Source organism: Triticum aestivum, chromosome 1D (genome assembly GCF_018294505.1).
Source record: "Triticum aestivum cultivar Chinese Spring chromosome 1D, IWGSC CS RefSeq v2.1, whole genome shotgun sequence".
NCBI lineage: Eukaryota > Viridiplantae > Streptophyta > Magnoliopsida > Poales > Poaceae > Triticum > Triticum aestivum.
This window is the reverse complement of record NC_057796.1, coordinates 147,113,202-147,134,841: the sequence shown is the minus strand read 5'-3', so window position 1 is coordinate 147,134,841 and position 21,640 is coordinate 147,113,202. Positions and strand designations below refer to the sequence as shown.

The 21,640-nt window shown below is 42.3% G+C and overlaps 1 long non-coding RNA gene across 7 annotated transcripts; it reads right to left on the bottom strand.

Annotated features, from left to right (window-relative positions):
* Positions 1 to 1,847: 1,847 nt before the first annotated feature.
* LOC123180804 (uncharacterized) lies at positions 1,848 to 9,881 on the bottom strand. 7 transcript variants are annotated; one of them, XR_006491241.1, is made up of 9 exons: positions 9,231 to 9,880; positions 7,284 to 9,057; positions 6,734 to 7,185; positions 6,515 to 6,639; positions 6,333 to 6,405; positions 5,122 to 5,227; positions 3,183 to 3,329; positions 2,330 to 2,400; positions 1,848 to 2,127 (listed from the first exon to the last, which is right to left on the bottom strand). It is a non-coding gene; the product is annotated as an uncharacterized lncRNA (long non-coding RNA). The 7 variants fall into 7 exon arrangements; XR_006491240.1 differs by lacking the exon at positions 2,330 to 2,400 and having other exon boundaries at positions 9,231 to 9,879; XR_006491245.1 differs by lacking the exons at positions 1,848 to 2,127; positions 2,330 to 2,400 and having other exon boundaries at positions 2,923 to 3,329; positions 6,734 to 7,204; positions 7,284 to 7,446; positions 8,902 to 9,057; positions 9,231 to 9,879.
* Between the last annotated feature and the right edge of the window lie 11,759 nt (positions 9,882 to 21,640).

Genomic DNA, 21,640 nt, shown 5'->3' with positions numbered 1-21,640 from the left:
TATACAAACCGACAGCACTTCAATAGAGTTCAAGAAAGGTTAGCCCTACTCGAGAGCTGCAGTGCAAGCAGCTGAGCAAGCTGGTGAGACTGCAATTGTTTGACACTTATATCCTCCTCACTCTGAAAGATAAACAAGCAGAAAGATGACAGGTTTTGCACATTTAAATATCAGTGCTGACAATTCATCACATTTCTTACTAACGAATAAAGTGACACAGTTTAAAATAGCATTAACACAATATGGTATTGTTCAGGTCAAGACATGGCAGGAAATGACATTGTGAAGGAGTTGGCAGCTTCACTACACCACTGGATTACAGATCAAGAACTCATAAGTATCAATGGTTAGTGTGCTGTCAATTTATCCCATTTCAGATTGGAAAAATAAGATCACTTGCTCTGTATAGTTTAATTTACATGGTATGAAGAAGGAACTTGGTTGTACAACTGAAAACTTAAATTGAGAAGGACAAACTTTTGTTTATGAAGTACATAATAAACTTTAAACATGCAATTTGATGTAAACACCAAAAATAAACAGCTGTTGCAGTCATGCCTAACCAAATATACACAACAAAGTTTGAAGGCTTAAGAAGGATAAACTTACATTATTGGTGAAGGCAGGCTCTATAAAGCCCTTGTCCATGCTGATGGGGGGCAATTCAAGAAGTTTACCACAGAATTTTCTTCATAAGCATTGCCTTTATTCTACATTTTGTTAAGAGTAAATATATATGTGACAATATAAGAAAAAATAGAGAATATTTAAGATAAGATGAAGAGAGATGCTACATAACCAAGTAGCTATAAATGTAAGTACAGCGATACAGGCAAAAGGTACAGCCAAGAGCAATGCAGAGCTAAACTTCTGCAGTACCATCGGTGTTATCCAACCTTATGGTAAGAGTTAATATAGATCATATGTGTAGAAAATGGAGGGCAAAGGAAAATAAGCTGCAGAGTGATGGTACATGAACAACTACCTGTCAATATAAGTACACTGATAAAGGACAACATGTACTTACAAGAACAATGCAGAGCTAAAAAAAATTCATTGGCATTGGATATATTCTACACTAATGTAACCATTCATACAGATCAGACAATTTGGAGCGAACAATTGATAAAAAAGCTATCATGCATACTGCTGTCACATAATGAACAAGGTATGTATGCAAGTACAGTGATACAGGACAACAGGTACTAACAAGAGCAAAGCAGCGGGCAGCATATTTGCGATATCCTGTCGTTCTTTTCAAACCGGAATTCTTTTTCGAGCAGATTTCCTGCAAAAAAGATCCATAAGGCACATGCGGAAAAGTAGAAGTTCAAATTGTCATGCGATATCATAGACAGTACCTCATCCTCGGAACGAGACCAGTGCATAACAAGGTTTTTCCATTCAATGTCTTCTAAATTTAGCACAGGAGACTTCACCAGAAATTCGTTTAGAGACTTGCCATCAAAGTGTGATTTCCTCAGGTAACACCAATACTGCTGCAATGCTTCCTTGAAAAGCATAAGCAAGCTTTGCTCGTCATGACTATCCAGATTGACCCTCGCCTACTTATAACAATGTAATGTAAATCATTGATGTGTTCAATCAGCAGAAAACAGGAAAACAATCACCATGAATAATAGCACTTACACGTAAGTGGGACAGGAAGATGTGAAAATGGTGTTTGTCTTCACTATAATCTTCCCATGATGGGAATATATGCACGTAGTCCCTAACAACATTGAAAGCATTGTCTTTTAAACTGGGAATAACTAGAATGGGGTTCCAATCTGCAGGAATTGGCCGTCTTTGTAGTTGGGATAGGTCTTCGGCCGATGGACTTGCTGTACTTTTTGCTGGAGTGGGATTTTTCTGTGGTACGGCTGGTGCTATGGCAACTGAAATCAGCATACCTTTTGCTGGAGTGCAGGTCCTGTGTGGTGCGGCTAGTGGTGTGGCCAATGAAGTATGGGTACAGTCTACTGGAGTCGGTCCTACGTTTTGTGTTACTGGTTGTATAACCAATATAACTAGGGTGCTGTCTGATTTCTCCGGCACAACCACGTTTTTCAAGGACTTTGCTGGTGCTCCTTCAGGTTCAGCAATCACCCTCTTCCTTTTTGATGTCTGATGCACAAGAACAGCATTTGAGTGGAAAAACATGATATGATGACAGATAGAATATGTATTGATAATAGATGGGCATGGCATCTTGACATATATGATGAGTAAACTAAGCAGATGGCGGTGCAACAAAGTAGAAGAAATGCAAGGCAACATATGCAAGATATGCGCAATCAATAAAACCTTGCCAAATTAGAACAGGCACCTTGATGGGTGAACATGACAGGCCATCTGTCTTTGACTCCTCGAGGTTAGAATAATTATTAGGATCATATTCTGAACAAGAATCAACAAGTGGGGAGCGTATGAGTTTCATTGCATCCAGAATGGCACTCAATGCCTTGGTGCCAATTTTGTAAGTCATTGCGGTGTTTAGCTTCAAAAGTGGACTGCTGCTAGTGCGACACAAAGCAGCTACACAGATCATAGTGTAGATATAACGGGAAAACCGTAAGCATCAGAGTAAAATCAGCAAAGTGGAACTTGCTGGAATATATGTGCTAGTATTGTCGGTACGGCTAGAAAGGCTTCGGATACCAGCTCTCTTCAACTAAAGGTGCGGTACTGTTAATATCAGTGTAACTCTCAAAGGCGACACAGCTCCCCGCATTTCCTTGCTATTCTTATAGGACTAGATCGGGTTCGCGCCTTGGCGCGAGGGTGCTGGTCACAACGTTTTGACAAAGCATGTAACCATTTGTCGGTAGGAACCTAGGTATAGCATGTGCACGCAACCAATTGTGTTAGAAGCAAAACATAATGGAAGAATTAAACTCGGTGCTTTCATAAGACCAGAGATAAAACACAGGACCATACATTACTTTTTACGAGGGTGCCGGTTCCAACATTTTGGTCAAGCAGGTAATGCAATAAGTTAGTGGAATCCAGGTTTAGCAGATTGTGACATAAGCAAAAATGGACCACACTATATTCTTTACACCCTTTCTTCTCTTGTTGTCACACTAAAGGGAGAGAATTCCATGACGCGATGGTGGCATTTAGACCAAGGATGCAAAAACCTAGAGAAACAAAAGCAAACTTAACCACTATCTAAATACCTGTAAATAAACTAGAGCATGACTGCAGGCCAACATGCTTGGCTCCACCTCTTCAACTTTATATTCAGTTTCTTTTTAATTTCATACCACTGCACCATTCCCAGCTTATTCTCTTACTCTGTTTTGAGTGATGCCTTGAGCTTGAGCCTACAAAGGGAAAAAGGAAGTTGTTAACTGAAAGTCCAAGTTAATCAAAACAAAACAAAAGTTAAGAGTAACTTTGATCAGCCAACATAAGGTCCCCTTTGTTAATCTCATAGGCAACATAAGGTCCCCTTTGTTAATCTCATAGCCAACATAAGCTCCCCTTTGTTAGTCTCATAGCCAACGAAACAAAAGTGTAACCATATTTTTGAAACCATCATAAAAACATCTCAAATCTTGAATAGTTCCTGTTATTTTAGGGAAAATTATATATGTGCATTCTTCAGCTTTCAGCATGGTATTCTTCTACCAAGATTCCAGCCATCTTCTCACAAAAAATATTTTATGGAAGATCATCAAGCTCACCTATACAACTTAAACTTTCAGAACTAAACTTACTTTAATGATAAGAATGTTTTTGTCACCCAATCAAAAAGGCTATGGTCACAAAACATGGAGGAATCGACGTGGTTAAAATTTAGCCAGTTGAATCAGCTGCCCAACGCATACATAGAACTGTGGCAAGGAAAAAAATAAAACATGATGGACATAGTGAGAAGCCTCTACATCACCATCCATGCATCCTGTGTTCCCAGCCTCGCCTCAACTACAACCCTTTTGTGCTTCTCCCACTAAAGATGTAGGGCATTTGAAATCAAAAGTCAAATTTATGTAAAGAGGAGAATTTTTCAGCTAGATGATCAGAACTCTTCCTAATCGAGCAACAAATTTGTCTAACCTAACCCTGTCCTCGTGGCTGAAGGAGATGATTATAACATGGTCATCGCAGATCCAGAAATAAATGCTAGGAAATTAGCACTCTAACCAGCCATCTATCCGTTTTTGATATGAGGTATGTATCATATAAAGATTGCATTGCACACAAAACTTGTTTCCGATCTGCCAGAACACTGAGTTCACACATTCAATTCCAAATCCAATTTGACAAAATAGTGGAATAAGAAGACAGACACCGTGTGGTGGCAGCCACCGTCCTTGGCCTTAGCATGGCCTGGCCATATATGATTGCTCCTTGGCAATATACCTCTTTAGCCTGAAGATTTTCGATGATCTTAAAGGATCCAAATCTCTAATAAGCTCACAGTTCCAGAGTACTTGATAGGAAAATGTCCTTCATTTCACTCATGTTATTTATTTTTTGAAAAAATCACTTGTTATAACTTCTTCTCATCATAGAAAGTTGCTCAAAACAGGTTAAAATCCATTTCAGATTAATAACGCGCGAGGTGATTTTTTGCATGAAAAGAATAATCTAATCATCTTGCAGGAGTAATAACATGCAATCAGTACTGCTAGATTGCAAGAAATGTACTGTCAAAAAGAAAGAAAGTGAGAGAAAAGAATTGTGTGGCTGCTGGGATTCAAGCCGAGGTCTACATGGCCACAACGTGGAATTCTCACCACTAAACTACAGCCACAATGATGCTCAATTTGAGCTGCAAAGCTACAATTACGAAAATATCTCCTTCGGGACCTTCTGTCCCCGACTTTTTCTGTTATGTTCTCAGTCCATCTACTATAGTCCAGTTAATTACTGCATGCTCATTTCCACTAAATGTGAATATATATGTAACATTGAGCGCATGATATATCTTGGGGTCTGGTCTAACACATCTAAATCCTAGGTAGTCATCCAGGTCTCCTATAAAATTAGGAACAATAAGAGAAGAAAACACCAAGATTTCTATGATTTTTTTAAAACTTGAGCATGAAATGTGCATTCAAAAGATAATATAATAATAGTAAGGATCAACATATTTCCAATAGAACTCACCATCTAAAATTTCTCAGGATTCTTTCGGTACACAACATAAGCCTTTGGTTCAAACATTTGAGCACATGATATATCTTGAAAACTACAGCACCTTGTGCAAACCAACCTGCACAAAAGACACCATACATTTCCTTTTTTTTAGAAACGCCACTTTTGGCAACAGGAAAAAATTGTAGTGGAAATAAATTAAAACACATTGGCATGCTTTGTGTTCTTGACATGGCAGCAAAAAAGCACATGCTTGACCAGGCAAAATAGAATTGGCAAGATACTAAGAAGCACAACACAAACTGATCAGTAGTATAATCATTACAAAGAGAGAAGCAAAAATGACATTACAAAAAGAGATGCAATAATCTTAATAAATTCCTCCCCTTGTTCAAAGCTACAGTACAGTTTAGTTGTTTGCCTTGGCGCGAGGGTGCCGGTCCCAACGTTTTGGTCAACAATATTTTTTCAGTGAAATTTTAACACCCCAAGATAATTATGAAAACCCCTTCCTTTCTAAGACCAACAGCAATGGTTCTCAACATTAGCAACATTGGAAGCATTTTTTTAGTTGCCAAAAGTATTCAATAAACAGTTTGACAGGCACACACACACATTACAGTACAGTGCAGAGTGTTCTTCTTGCCACCTCTATATAATCTCTGTGTCAGCTACAATTATACACATTCTGACCAGGATACAAACCTAGAGCAGCACAACAACACAAAATAAATATACTAAAAGACTAAATTAATGGGGATAACTAAGGCGATGAAAAACTAAAGCTGAACAATGATTATATTGAAAGATCAAATTAACAAAGATAAAGAAAGCATTTTGTTCTTAGAAAAACATTGAAAACAACTTGCAGCAGGATAAAGCATTTCTTTGAACGGATAGTGCCACATGGCACAAATCCTTGTGTGCAGCTGTACATCACTCATGAACACCTCTTTAAAAGGCTGATTGCTGAGATTCATGGTAAATCTGGATGATTAAAAACCATATTAATTGCATGTGTGTGTGTGTGTGTGCAAATTCCAGAAAAGCATATGGAAAAGTATAAAAGTCAGAAGATGTATTTTCTGTCTAGGAAGAAACAGATATAATAATCTTGTCTGTATAAATTTATTAATACACAGGAAATTATCAAATTTTAAATAAGTTAGGCCCAGATTAGTATAAGAAAGGGTGACACGAAAAGAAGGCAAAAGAAGGTGTACCTGTGGTTTTCTCTAGTGGGCGTGCGACTTGATTTAGAGATATCCTCTTTGTAGTACTTGTTCACAGTCTGCCCTGGTAAGAAAGCAGGGTGGAAAACTATAAGGTTTGTGGGCTATTTGTCGCCTGCCCGCTATGTAACAAACACAACAGAAAATTAACACCAGAAGAAGAATCAATCTACCTTGAAGATACATCATCATTGGTTAATAAGAGCCGACTGGTGAGGAAGACGAAGCAGGTGAGCATCCTCTTGCTGGCCAAGATGGCTGTCAACATAGTCCGAGCCCAACATAACACATTCTTCTCCTGCAGTTCCAAGATGATGGATGGAGCAGCGGTCAGAGAGAGGAGAGAACCTGCAGTAGACCATGGAGGAGAAGGGGGAGTGATGGGGGAGCACCTGCAGAGGACGTAGGAGGAGTGACGGGGGAGTGGGGCTGGACCTGGACGGTGGGGCAGCGGCGGAGAAGTGGAACCAGAAGTGGAGGTCAACATATTACACGCAGGCATCACCTGTAATATGTTGACCTCCACTTCTGGTTCCACTTCTCCGCCACTTCCACCATTGGCAAACACACAAAGAGCAAATCAATAAACATAAGGTCTACACAGGCAAGCTAAGGAAAAACAAACACACCCATTCACCAGCATGCACACCAACAGAAACGAGACAAAAATAAACTCAATCTAATAGCAGCTCTACACAGGCAAGCTAAGGAAAATACATGGCTGCAAAAATTCAAGCCTAGCCTAAAAGCAGAGAAGGGGAAAAGAAAAGAGGTCGACCTGCAAGGTGGTGGACGAGGAGTAGCAAGCTGGCACAAATCAAATGACCGGCAGACCAACGAGCACCTGCAAATAGCGGACCAACCTGTAAGAAAAAACGTGCTAATCATGGATAAGCTGCAGGTAACCAGAATTGAGACGGGACAAATCAAACAAGGACCTACAGATCAACGAATGCAACAACAGATCCATCACATAAACGGCAACAACTCGGACGTTCCAAAACCATCATCCTCTCGAACCGCTTCAGCGTCAAGAAGAGGCGAATCCCAGCAAGTGTATTTAGAGGCCATGTATGGATCCGAGAACACAACCTGCTCCATGAGCCTGCACATCTCCATGTTCTCACGGTACCGAGGAACGACAATTCAATCACAGCATAACAATTAAGATATGTCAGCAGGTTCACTCTGTCCCCCTTTTATAGGTAGAGTAATTCAGCGGAGTAAGGTAGGAGTGAAACATCATGGACATAACAGAGAATGTGTTTCGTCGTGTCAAGATTAGCAACGCCTTTTGTAGTTATCATTCTCCCAGTTAATTGACTCTATAAGAATCCAGTATCTTGCAGGCAATAGCACACAACTACAAAATTTCGACAACTATTATTGGTCTCATACAAATGTTGATAATCTCTACATGTAAAGTATATCGGTAATGCAAAATATATCAAGGAAATATTGATTGGCTATTATTTGTCGGTGGAAAAGGATGCTCATCTAAAAAGAGTTTACTTACAATCCAAAGCCAAAAATAACATCAGGAAGTGCTAATCCTAGCTTGAAACCACAAAAATAATAAATTGAAGCTTAAAATTACTACAAGTATGTGTAGTCGGGCTACTTGTTGGAACATTCAAAGATACTAATACATCTTAACTATATGTTGGCACTGCAAGATACTTGAGAGCATGGCATTTCACTACAAAGATGCGTATTTGTCTAACATACTCCCTATTATGTCTCACGATATTGTTTCCATTGAGCAGGCAGAGGAACCACTGGATAATAAGTTATTTAAAGATTTCATATGATCACCTTGGATAGAAGGCACAATAATGAAAACAAAAATGTAAATCAAACTAATAATTAGAATTCATAAATCTTGGTCTGAATTCATAATTCAAGAATTAAGAGAAACGCATGCCGGAGCAGGAATTACCGCAGGTAGTTTTCCTAAATCTATGTATACTTAGCAGCCATGTAGTAAAATACTAAAAATGTTGACCGGTCCCTCCACAATTTGTAATCCGAATGGACATCTAAGAGGACCCATCCTAGCCACCATGGCACTGGTTTGTTTGGTAGCATTTGACAGACAAAAGAAATACCTGTGTAGACCAACACATGTCCCACTACCGAACACAAAGGGAACTACCAAACAAAATTAAGCAAGAAATAAAAAACAGTACCCTGATTTTGGAACTTGAATCTGCAAACATGGTGTCTAACTAAAAACCAGAGGCATGGTCAAGATAAAGGTGCACCTCAATAGATTCATGTGGGCTGCCTCTTGCTGTCGTTGCAGGATCGTTTGCTCAGATCCAGAAAAGGCTCGGAATTTAGCCAAAATAAACACATTGATTGAAAGCACAAGATTCACGGCAGATAATTGTACATATAAGAAAAACGAAACACCAAATTTTCTCTCGACACCAACATAACAGGGTATCAAATCGCATCGTTCTTCCAGCCATTTGTTCTCAAAGTAAATTGTTCTAATATGCTAAGCATGATTATTGGTGCAAATACAAATAAAATTAAGTGATTCCCTTTTTATTACCTGTTCCAAGTATGCACTGCTGAATCTGGAAAATGACCACCGCCGTCATCAATTCCTCTAGTAGGATGCATCCCTAAGGAGTCCAGATGAAGTAAGATTGGTCCTGAATTACTCTTTTTTGCAGGAACGCACATAATCACCAGGCTCCAGTGTGCCCTAATTATAACAAAGGCAAAAAAGCATTTAGCAGAAATACCAAAAGAAGTACGCATAATGTATTAACCTCATAGCCTCATAGGGGATAACACAATGCTTGTAAAACAATTCAGATTAATAAAGCATTGATACTTAGGCATTTGAAACTGCAGGTCCAGATGGAGCAAACTTACCCAAGAGTGTCATGATGCCGGCTACATGCACCTTGTGTGGTCGCTGCAGCTTCGCTAGGGGATCACCCAAGCTAACGCACCCCTGACGGCCGGCTGCCTCACCATCGATTTCATGGACGTGCCTCATCCTAGATGTCACCAAGGTCGACATGTTCCTCTCAGTAGGTTGCCTCTCGTCCAGATACACGAGCAAGAGAGGGTGCTGGAGGAGATGAGGTAGCGGCGGAGAAGCTCACGGCAGCGACAGAGGAGACGAAGCTCGTGGCAGGGCGCGTCGGAGTCGCCCAGGACGCAGCCGATGGCGACGGCGTGCTCCCCTATGGCATCCCCACATCAACGGCGCGACGGCGTGCTCCGCCGGGAACAACACCGCCAGCTCGAGTCGGTCGGTGGGCAGCCGGATTTGACCGGGAGGCAGCCGCTGGCCGCCTCGCCCGTCGGATCGGAGGCGGGTGACCTCGGGTCTCTCGCGCGATGCGGCTAGGGAGGAAGAGGAGCGCAGCAGCTTCCGCGACTGGCGATGGAGAGAAGAGACACGACCGGGAGGGCGGGCCACGGGAGGTGAGGAGGCAGGAGCGGCGGCGCCATGGGAGGCGAGAGAAGGAAGAGGGGATTGACGGAGTGAGGACCGGGAGGAAGAGAGACAGGCGCCCTCACCCCATCCACTCTCCAGCCAGCCGGCGCCCGACACGTCACGGGCCCGGACAAGTGAAATGACGAAACTGCCCTCGGTGGGGCACGATATTATCGGCGGTGGCACAGGATATTTGCCCGCTGAAGGAGGCCACGCGCCGCACCCAGCCACAATCGCTGACCGACTTGGCCCACCAGAGAGTGACCCCACACGTTAGTGAGGCAACAAAGTAATTCGGAGCTAAGAAAAAACAGTAAGGGAGACCGAATTGAAGCTATTATTCATTGTAGCAGTGTCGCTTCTTGATCCGACGGCCGATATCATCTGAGGGCGAGATCGAACGGCTCAGAATGCATCAAACAACCGATCCAACGGCCAGGAGCGCCGAGCGGTGAGGAGGGTGGGTGGCTCCCAACTAACATATTTCCTGATTCAAGTGGGCAGGCCACTACAAATCATATTCTCATGTTTACAAAATCCTACGAATCAAAGAGGCCCGAAGAGTTCAAAGTGTCCATATCAACCGACCGTATAGACCTCTACACTGCAAATGTCCCTGCTCATCTTCACTACAAGGAACATACTGTACTACTATCATACTCCCTCTGTTCCAAAATATAAGTCTTGGTAGAGATTTCCACTATGGATCAATATAGATGTATCCAGATACATTTTAGAGTGTAGATTCACTCATTTTGCTCCATATGTAGTCCATGGTGGAATCTATACAAAGACTTGTATTTAGGAACGGCGAGAGTACTTATTAAAGAAGAACGGAAGAGGAACATGCTAAAGAAGAGCAAGCAGATTTTGGATAATAAAATGTTCGTTGCGCAGTGCCCACACATGATGAACCAGAGCGCATTCAGAAAGCAACTCCCTGCTGTCTCTCTATATGTGGTGCACGTGCTTTTTCGAAAGTAAAATAGGAACATTAGCTGACCAATTAAATGTTATCTGTTTTAGTAATATCAGCATCATATCAGATTCGTACTTGAGAAACAAGGTTGGAATTATGAGTGGCACGTTGTTTAGCTTGATGGATTCAGGAGCAGTGCTAAGCAGGTACGATGATGGTACTGAATATAAAGGCATGTCTGCATGCAAGTCGCGTGAATTTTGTCATTTGGGCTAGTCGACCATTTCAGGCGGTTGGATGAAGATCCTACGTCTCCTAACCCTTCTTCTTCCTCGTCTCTAATTCTTCCATACAGAACACCGCACGGGCCGCTGGCCGGACCACCGGCCCCCACCGCATGTGTTCCTCCGCCACCCCACCCCCGCCCCCACCCCGCCCCCACCCGCGTCGAGTTCTCTTCATTCGACGAGGCCCCACCACCGCCCCCACAACCAAAGTCCCCACCCGAGCCCCTTCGCTCGCACCGGCGAACTCCGGCGAGCTCTGAAAAATCGACTGACCCAATTTTGAAATTTAGTCTACTGTGATTTAACTAGTGTGGAATATAAAAGGCGAAGACCATAAACATTGGGAGTATAGTGTTGAGCGTGCCATGGAGGATCTGAAGGTGCAAACCGGAAAAAGGCAGCTTCGCAACCAATGTTTGCTTTCAACTAGCAAGTAAGTGATGGACATGAAATCAGAGTAAAGCAGTGGCGATCTATTTTCTTGCTGCGATAAATAAGTTGAGCAGATACGAAAGAGTACCGCCTCTGGTGCGGCACCGTGTATGCATCTGCTAAGAATTTGACGGTGCTGCGGTAGCGATGGCTGTCGGCGGCGTTGAAGCAGATCTAGGAGGGTAGACAGTGGCGGCGGGGCGTGGTGGACGAGACAGTCGTAGGAGCGGCGCTGGCAAGGTGGACGATGGCGGGGATGAAGCGAGAGGACGGGATGCAAGGATCCCGGTCCGAAGCCGTGGATGAGAGAGGTCGATCTATTATAATGGATGGCGGCGTCGGGGTATCAGCTCCGGCATGGTGGAGGAGGACGGCAGTGGATGGGGTGGCGGACGGAGGAGGCTGGGGTGGAGAGGGTGTTTTGGCGCCCATGGAGTACGAATGGGGAAATGGAGGTGGAGAGGAAGGGGGAACCATGTCTTCAGGGCGCGCTTGTCTCAAATGCGAGGAAATTTACAAACTTAGCCCCCGTTTCAAATTTCCTACATCACAACAATATTAGTCGGTTGGGGATAGGACGGTAATGTTGCATACACCGAATATTTGCCGACGAGAGTTTGTTTTTGGCGCCCACCGTGTATGAATCAGGGAGGGAGTCAATTTCGGCCGAGGACACACTGTGTTTTGGCGGCCACCGTGTATGAATCCGGGTGAGAGGCGGTTATGTCACGTTTGAGTGAAATTACAAACCTACCCCTATCGAAACCTATAGAAATCAAGCAGATAGGCTTTGCGTGGAAGGGATAGGCAGTAGTAATTTCCATCTCGCAGATTTTGGTTTCGGGCGGTTACTGCGACTTTCCCCGCTTCGTTCAAATTTTGCAGAGTGCACGTTTACCGTGCCAACTCAATTCGAATCCTGTTTGTATTCTATTATTTTTCGGACGGGATCCATTTTTGATTGGAATAAAATTATATATACATCATTTCTTATATATACTTTCAAAAGCACAACACCCTTTATACATAAATATGGTTTACAAATGGCATGATCTCATATTCATAAGGTTGTATCCATCAATTTGGATTTTCAAATATTTGAAACCACTTTATGTTGAAATCCAATGTATGCATTCCTCGCTAACTGTCTCCAATTAATGTGTGTTTCATGCGGGTTTTTTTTACTTCTCAAACATGTATAATGTGTTTCACACACACAACATATAGTGTAATCCCGTTTAGACATTAATTGCATATAAACCATGCATTGTTTCTAATTAAAGAATCTATGGATCACCAATATTGATAAACTATATAACATTACACGTGTCCCCAAATTCAAATGAATATGCATGTTTGATACACCAATTTGCTTTATGATATTATCGATGTCGTGATCTCCAGTTTAAATATTTGAATCCCATTTAATCCAGATATTCGTCTCATATAACTATCACTCATGCTTATATAGGACTATCTCTCTAGACCTATACGCGTTCATCGTCTCTCGGGTATCTCTCGTGCTACATGTATGTTGACAATGATCTTTTATCTTCGTAACACACTGACGGTACTCTCTCCCTCGACCTTCATCACTCTATCTGTCTCTAAGTATATCTCGCTCCCTGCTATGTGTCTCTAACTATGATTCTCCATGTGGAATCTCTTTCTCTCACACAACAAAAAACTTTGTCTCCCGGGGTCTCATTTCTCTCTACTATTCCCCTGTGTGCCACTCGCACGCCCCTCATATAGAGATGTCTTTCGCTCCTTAGGTATGAGAACCTACGACTCTTCCTCTTAAATATCTCTTTCTCACACACAAACACAAACTGTCTCCCAGGGTCTCATATTTCTCCACTGTTCTCTTGTATGTCACTCACACACACTCTCTCTCCCTAGAGATATCTTGCGTTCCCTCATATGTTTCTCTAGCTATCACTCTCGTTTTGAAATATCTTTCTCTCTCGCAGACACAAAACTCCGTCTCTCGGGATCTCATTTCTCTCCAATATTTGTTTGTATGTGAGTCACATGCACCCTTTCTTCATCTCTCTCACACCCACACCCATAACCCAGCCTTCTGATCCACTCGACTCCTATCTCTAACGCACACTAGCTAGCATCTTTATCTTTCTATTTATCTATTTCTCCATCAACCTTCTTTCATTTATAGGTTGATCTCTTTTGCACAATCGTTGTGCCTCACTCCCTCTGCTCGCCATAGATGCATGCTCCAGCCTACGCCACTATCTCTTAAAGACGAAAACACATGCTCAATTGTCGGGCCTTCTTCCCTGCATTCTCGCATGCATGCGTATTGTCATACCGATCCGTCTCTCCCATGTCGTTGATCTTAGCTTATGACTTATGTCTTCTTTCTTTTATCTCGATCATGCGCGCGCACACACACACATCCCACGTATACATGTATACCTCTCACACATGCACGTTGAAGGTCTCTATGTCTCCATACGTAGTTAATTACCCTCAACCGTAATGCCACATCGAATCGTTCTCTTCTTGTGTGCACATAACTTCCGCCTGGATGGGTAAAACACACACTCAGACTTAACAATCTCCTTCTAGCTACCCCCCCTCACACTCTTCCCCTATATCCCCAAAACCAATAAGACCATCCCTTCGTTTAATTCCTGCCTACATGCACCATCGATATATAGTAGTCTTCCTTGGTGTCTCTCGAACAAACACGTTCTCTCAATGTCGACTACTCTCACGCGCGCACACCATCTCTTCCCTCTCTACGGGCATTTTCTCCCTCGCACCCCATCGTTGGTGGCCTCTGCCATACACCTCACCTCTCTATGATGAAGCCATGCACACTTAAATTACATCCGCCACCGAGGACCCCGCGACACACACACACAGACACACCCACACACACACACACACACACACACGCACGCACCCACCGACCCACACACAAACACACACACACACACACACACACTAAGACTCCATCACACACACACACACTAAGACTCCATCTCTCTCTCTCTCTCTCTCACACACACACACACTGAGACTCCATCTCACACACACATGCTCTAGGCGGAGCATTTGTTCCTACCACCCTTCATCCACCCTTACCCGTATGATAAACAATCACCTTAATTTACTTGTATAACATGGAAAAAATCCACTTTACTTTAGTAGTTAGCAAACTTATCATCTGTACCCTTATAAAAAACCAAGTTGGCGATGATGGTGTGCCTGCCATCTTGTAATATAGACCGTCTGATCTATATCTGACGGATAGAAAGCAAACTATGATAATTTTACAAAAGATAGCCGCACCTCTCTCCACATCCTTATCTCCCACAACCTCATTGTTGAGCAATTAAAAAAGAAAGTCTCTAGAACAATCTAGCATGGTGGCCGCTGCCGCCTGCCGGCGCAGTCCATCCCCATGCCTCCGTCCATTCCGATCACCAGTCACCACCACGCTCCACTCCTCCTCACCATATCTCTTATCTTCCATTTTTTCAATGACATTCTCGAGATACCAGTTTTCCGATAAAATTCTCGAAATATCATTAGTTTTTACACATGGGATTACTCCTGCATGGGTAAATCACAACAGGTGTTTTGTAAAAAAAATGCATATTGATGTTCCATGCAATGCACGAGCGTCTTGCTTGTAATTATATCACACAAATCACGAGCAGGAAGTGACATTTTTTTACACAACCACGTTAACATGGCCACGTAAATCACTAGCTAAAGTAAATACCATTTTACTTATATCCCGATGCAAAAGGTTGAGTACATGTCTGAAGAGTAGAGTCGCACACACGCACTCTATCTCGCAGAATCTCTCTCTCTCTCACACACACACACACCAGTTACGTGACGCCCACTTAAGCAGACACGTATGTTACAATTTGTGCACCCGCGGGTACACATGATGCTGCGCATTTATTTAAGCCGGACGGCGAACCCAAAAAGTAGCTGCATTCATTCCCCTCCCGCCGCCTCTTCTCTGGTCGCCGTCGCCCGGATGAGGATCCTCTGACGTGAACAATCCTACCATTCTATCACTGACATGTGGGACCCCAAGCATGGGTCCCACCAGTCAATGAAGGAAAGGCAGGGTAAGGCAGTGATAGCCACGTCAGAGGATCCATGTCCCGCCCGGTAGCCATGGCCCGACCGAAGGTAACAACATACGCCATACTCCCGCCGGAGCGGCTCTTTAATCTGGAAATTTTAGTGGTCATGCATGCATCTTTTTGTGCTAGCACTCCTATATAAGGGTTGACCGGTCGCTTCCCGCGGACGTGCGCGGGCAGTGGAAGAGGAAGGAGAAGGGAAGCGGGCTGTGGAGTAACGTTTTTTACCACAATTTCTTAGGAAACTGAGTGCAATAATTGAGTAGTTTTGCAAACTACCAGTACTACACCTGAAACGGTTCAAAACCAATACTCCCTTGCCAGCGCGCGCTTCCCGCATGAAACGGTCAGCATCGCCCTGGAGCGTCAGTGCCGCATTAATGCCTGGCCAGAGCGGAGGCGACTCTCTCACTGGTGCCGGCTTTGAAGCAGCGCGACGACCGAGAGAGCGCCGCTTCCCGGTGCACGCGACTGCTCCGCGTCGAGGCTGGCCATAGTTTGGATGAGTCTCCATCGTGAGGAGCCACACTAACTGTGATGATATGGATCATTCCATCTATGAAGTACACGTGGGACTGGAACTATGAGACGGACATGTACCCAGGAGTGGACATACGAACCTGAGTAATGTAGCGTAGTAAGTGAAGTAGAAAGGCACAAATAGTATGAACATGTGTGGCATATAGGCATTTGTCTACTACATACCACTAAATGTTGTACGTGCAATGCACGGTGATGTTATGGAGTACGTGCCTAAGTACTATACTACTACTATATTAATTGGAGGCACATATTAGGTTTTATATTTGTTTACGTGTATGCCTCGAGACCTTCCAACTAGACGTGTCTTTCTCTCCGGGTCGCACTTTGTATCGTTCATACCACTAGTACTAGTACATGTGGTCTCCGACCCAGAAGTGGAAGAAGTGGAGACGCTCTACCACGCTGTTCATGTCCCACTCCTTTCGCTGACGTGTGGGACATTGATGACCCACAAGTATAGGGGATCTATCGTAGTCCTTTCGATAAGTAAGAGTGTCGAACCTAACGAGGAGCAGAAGGAAATGATAAGCGGTTTTCAGCAAGGTATTCTCTGCAAGTACTGAAATAATAGATAACAGATAGTTTTGTGATAAGATAATTAGTAACGAGAAACAAGTAACAAAAGTAAATAAAGTGCAGCAAGGTGGCCCAATCCTTTTTGTAGCAAAGGACAAGCCTGAACAAACTCTTATATAGAGAAAAGCGCTCCCGAGGACACATGGGAATTATCGTCAAGCTAGTTTTCATCACGGTCATATGATTCGCGTTCGGTACTTTCATAATTTGATATGTGGGTGGACCGGTGCTTGGGTGCTGTTCTTACTTGAACAAGCATCCCACTTATGATTAACCTCTATTGCAAGCATCCGCAACTACAACAAAAGTATTAAGGTAAACCTAACCATAGCATGAAACATATGGATCCAAATCAGCCCCTTACGAAGCAACGCATAAACTAGGGTTTAAGCTTCTGTCACTCTAGCAACCCATCATCTACTTATTACTTCCCAATGCCTTCCTCTAGGCCCAGATAATGGTGAAGTGTTATGTAGTCGACGTTCACATAACACCACTAGAGGATAGACAACATACATCTCATCAAAATATCGAACGAATACCAAATTCACATGACTACTAATAGCAAGACTTCTCCCATGTCCTCAGGAACAAATGTAACTACTCACAAAGCATATTCATGTTCATAACCAGAGAGGTATTAATATGCATAAAGGATCTGAACATATGATCTTCCACCAAATAAACCAACTAGCATCAACTACAAGGAGTAATCAACACTACTAGCAACCTACAGGTACCAATCCCGGACTTGGAGACAAGAATTGGATACAAGAGATGAACTAGGGTTTTGAGAGGAGATGGTGCTGGTGAAGATGTTGATGGAGATTGCCCTCTCCCGATGAGAGGAGCGTTGGTGATGACGATGGCGATGATTTCCCCCTCCCGGAGGGAAGTGTCCCCGGCAGAACAGCTCTGCCGGAGCCCTAGATTGGTTCCGCCTCGTGGTGGCGGAGTCTCGTCCTGAAAGGTTGCTTATGATTTTTCTTCGGACGAAAGACTTCATATAGCATAAGATGGCCACCGGAGAGCCAACAGGGGGCCCACGAGGCAGGGGGGCGCGCCCCCCACCCTCGTGGACAGGTGGTGGCCCCCCTGATGTATTTCTTACTCTCAATATTTTTTATTATTTCCAAAAATGACTTTCATGGAGTTTCAGGACTTTTGGAGTTGTGCAGAATAGGTCTCTAATATTTGCTCCTTTTCCAGCCCAGAATTCGAACTCCCGGCATTCTCCCTCCTTATGTAAACCTTGTAAAATAAGGGTGAATAGGCATAAGTATTGTGACATAACGTGTAATAACAGCCCATAATGCAATAAATATCGATATAAAAGCATGATGCAAAATGGACGTATCAACTCCCCCAAGCTTAGACTTCGCTTGTCCTCAAGCGGAAGCCGATAACGATAAATATGTCCATATGTTTAGAGGTAGAGGTGTCGAAAAAATAAAATACGGACATGAGGGCATCATGATTATTCTCATAACAGCAACATAAATGGATATTGTCATATGATTTCTTATGCTCAAGTAATAATCTGTTCACAATACCAAGTATGAATCAGAAACTTTATTGAGAACTAACAAACTATAATCTCAGTCATTGAGGCAATTGCAATTTATCATAACATCAGAAAGAGTCTATGTCAGAGCTTTCTAGCAAGTCCACATACTCAACTATCATTTAGTCTTTCATAATTGCTAACACTCACACAATACTTGTGGTTACGGAGTTTTAATCGGACACAGAGAAAGATAGGGGCTTATAGTTTCGCCTCCCAACCTTTTACCTCAAGGGTAATGTCAACAATAATAACTCATGCTCCCCTACATCCAATTATATATATATATATATATATATATATATATATATATATATATATATATATATATATATATATATCAGGATCTTTCCAACACACTGTGCTTGCCAAAGGATAAAATATAAAAAAGGAAAGGTGAAGATCACCACGACTCTTGCATATGGTAGAAGGTAATAATAAAAGATAGGCCCTTCGCAGAGGGAAGCAGAGGTTGCCATGCGCTTTCAAGGTTGGATGCACGAAATCTTAATGCGAAAGAACGTCACTTTATATTGCCACTTGTGATATGAACCTTTATTATGCAGTCCGTCGCTTTTATTTCTTCCACATCACAAGATCGTATAAAGCTTATTTCCTCCACACCAATCAATCATACATATTTAGGGAGCAATTTTTATTGCTTGCACCGATGACAACTTACTTGAAGGATCTTACTCAATCCATAGGTAGGTATGGTGGACTCTCATGGCAAAACTGGTTTAAGGGTTTTTGGAAGCACAAGTAGTATCTCTACTTGGTGCAAAGAATTTGGCTAGCATGAGGGGGCTCAACATGTTGGATGATCCATGACAATATACTTTATCTCAGATATAAGAAAACATAACCCATTACGTTGTCTTCCTTGTCCAACATCAACTCTTTAGCATGTCATATTTTAATGAGTGCTCCCAATCATAAAAGATGTCCAAGATAGTATATTTATATGTGAAACATCTCTTTCTTTATTACTTCCTATTAATTGCAACGATGACCAAAGCTATGTTTGCCAACTCTCAACAATTTTTAATCATCATACTCTTTCTATGTGAAGTCATTACTCTCAATAAGATCAATATGATCTCTTTGTTTCCTTTTCTTTTCTTTTATTCACTCAAGATCATGGCAAAATAATCAAACCCTTGACTCAACACTAATCTTTATTATATAGCTCATGGACTCGAAACTCGAAACTACATCATGCCAAAACTTTATTCTACTAGATCAAGATACTACTAAAAGGATCGAACTAAGAAAAAGGTAAAGATAGGAGTGTGATGGTGATACGATACCGGGGCACCTCCCCCAAGCTTGGCAGTTGCCAAGGGGAGTGCCCATACCCATGTGATTATGTTTCCTTCTTCGAAGGTGATGGAGATGATGATTTAGTTGATGGCTTAGGCTTCTCCCTTAATTTGTGCTTGAGGACAGAATTTTGATCCCTTAGGTCATCAATCTCTTGCTCCAGGCTTAATATCTTTTTGCATAGTTCCTGCTTGTTTTCCTGCAATAGACGAAAAGGGATAAACTCGATCTTAAGTTTCTTTGCTCTATCAGGGAGGCTTGACTTTTTGAATTCCACATGCATGTCCCCAGGTTGAGGTAATGGGGCTTCATCTTCATCTGAGCTTGTCTCCTCCCTCCTCTTGGGTTCATAGTCCTCTTCTTCTTCCGTAGTCCAACCACAATGCTCCACATCTTCGTAGACCTTAGGATTTTCAAGGTAATCAGCCACATAGCTTTCTCCTTCAGAATCCCGGGATGACATGTTGCTCTAATCTGCAGCAGGACGGCTCGAAACGAAAACAGAGGATTTTTGCGTGATACAGGAGTCAAAATCTTCGGGAGAATATATAATGCATTTTTACCGACCAAAATACGTATCGTGCAAGAAAACGGAGTCCGGAGAGCACACGAGGTGGCCACGAGGTAGGGGGGCGCGCCCTCCACCCTCGTGTCCTTCCCAGACTCCTTCTTATTTTTCTATTTTTCTAAATATTCCAAAACGGAGAAATATTGCCTTTAGAACTGTTTTGGAGTAGGTTTACTTACCGTACCACATACCTATTCCTTTTCGGAGTCTGAAACGTTCCGGAAAGTGTCCCTTATGTATTCCTCCGGGGTTACGGTTTCAATAACATTGGTTTCAACATTTATAGGATTACTTGAGATATAATGTTTGATTCTTTGACCGTTCACCACCTTCGGATTTGTGCCTTCGAAGTTGTTGATTTTTATGGCACCAGAACGATAGACCTCCTCGATAACGTAAGGGCCTTCCCATTTAGAGAGAAGTTTTCCTGCAAAAAATCTTAAACGAGAGTTGTATAGCAATACATAATCACCTACATTAAACTCATGCTTTTGTATTCTTTTGTCATGCCATCTTTTAACTTTTTCTTTAAACAATTTGGCATTTTCATAAGCTTGGGTTCTCCATTCATCAAGTGAGCTAATATCAAATAACCTCTTCTCACCAGCAAGTTTAAAATCATAATTGAGCTCTTTAATGGCCCAGTAAGCCTTATGTTCTAGTTCGAGAGGTAAGTGACATGCTTTTCCATAAACCATTTTATACGGAGACATACCCATAGGATTTTTATATGCAGTTCTATAGGCCCATAATGCATCATCAAGTTTCTTGGACCAATTCTTTCTAGATCTATTAACAGTCTTTTGCAAAATTAATTTGAGCTCTCTATTACTCAATTCTACTTGACCACTAGACTGTGGGTGATAAGGAGATGCAATTCTATGATTAACATCATACTTAGCAAGCATTTTACGGAAAGCACCATGAATAAAATGTGAACCACCATCAGTCATTAAATATCTAGGGACTCCAAACCTCGGAAAAATAACTTCTTTAAGCATCTTAATAGAAGTGTTATGATCAGCACTACTAGTTGGAATAGCTTCTACCCACTTAGCAATGTAATCAACAACAAATAAAATATGTGTGTATCCATTAGAGGCAGGAAAAGGTCCCATATAATCAAAGCCCCAAACATCAAATGGTTCAATAACAAGTGAATAATTCATAGGCATTTCTTGTCGTCTACTAAATTACCAATTCTTTGACATTCATCACAAGATAGGAAAAACTTACGGGCATCCTTGAAGAGAGTAGGCCAATAAAAACCGGATTGCAATACCTTATGTGCAGTTCTGTCTCCAGCGTGGTGTCCTCCATAAGCTTCGGAGTGACACTTGCGTAGGATCTGTTCCTGTTCATACTCAGGTACACAATGTCTAATAACACCATCTACTCCTTCTTTATAAAGATGTGGGTCATCCCAGAAGTAATGTCTCAAATCATAGAATTTTTTTTTCTTTTGCTGATATGTCAAACTAGGTGGTATAA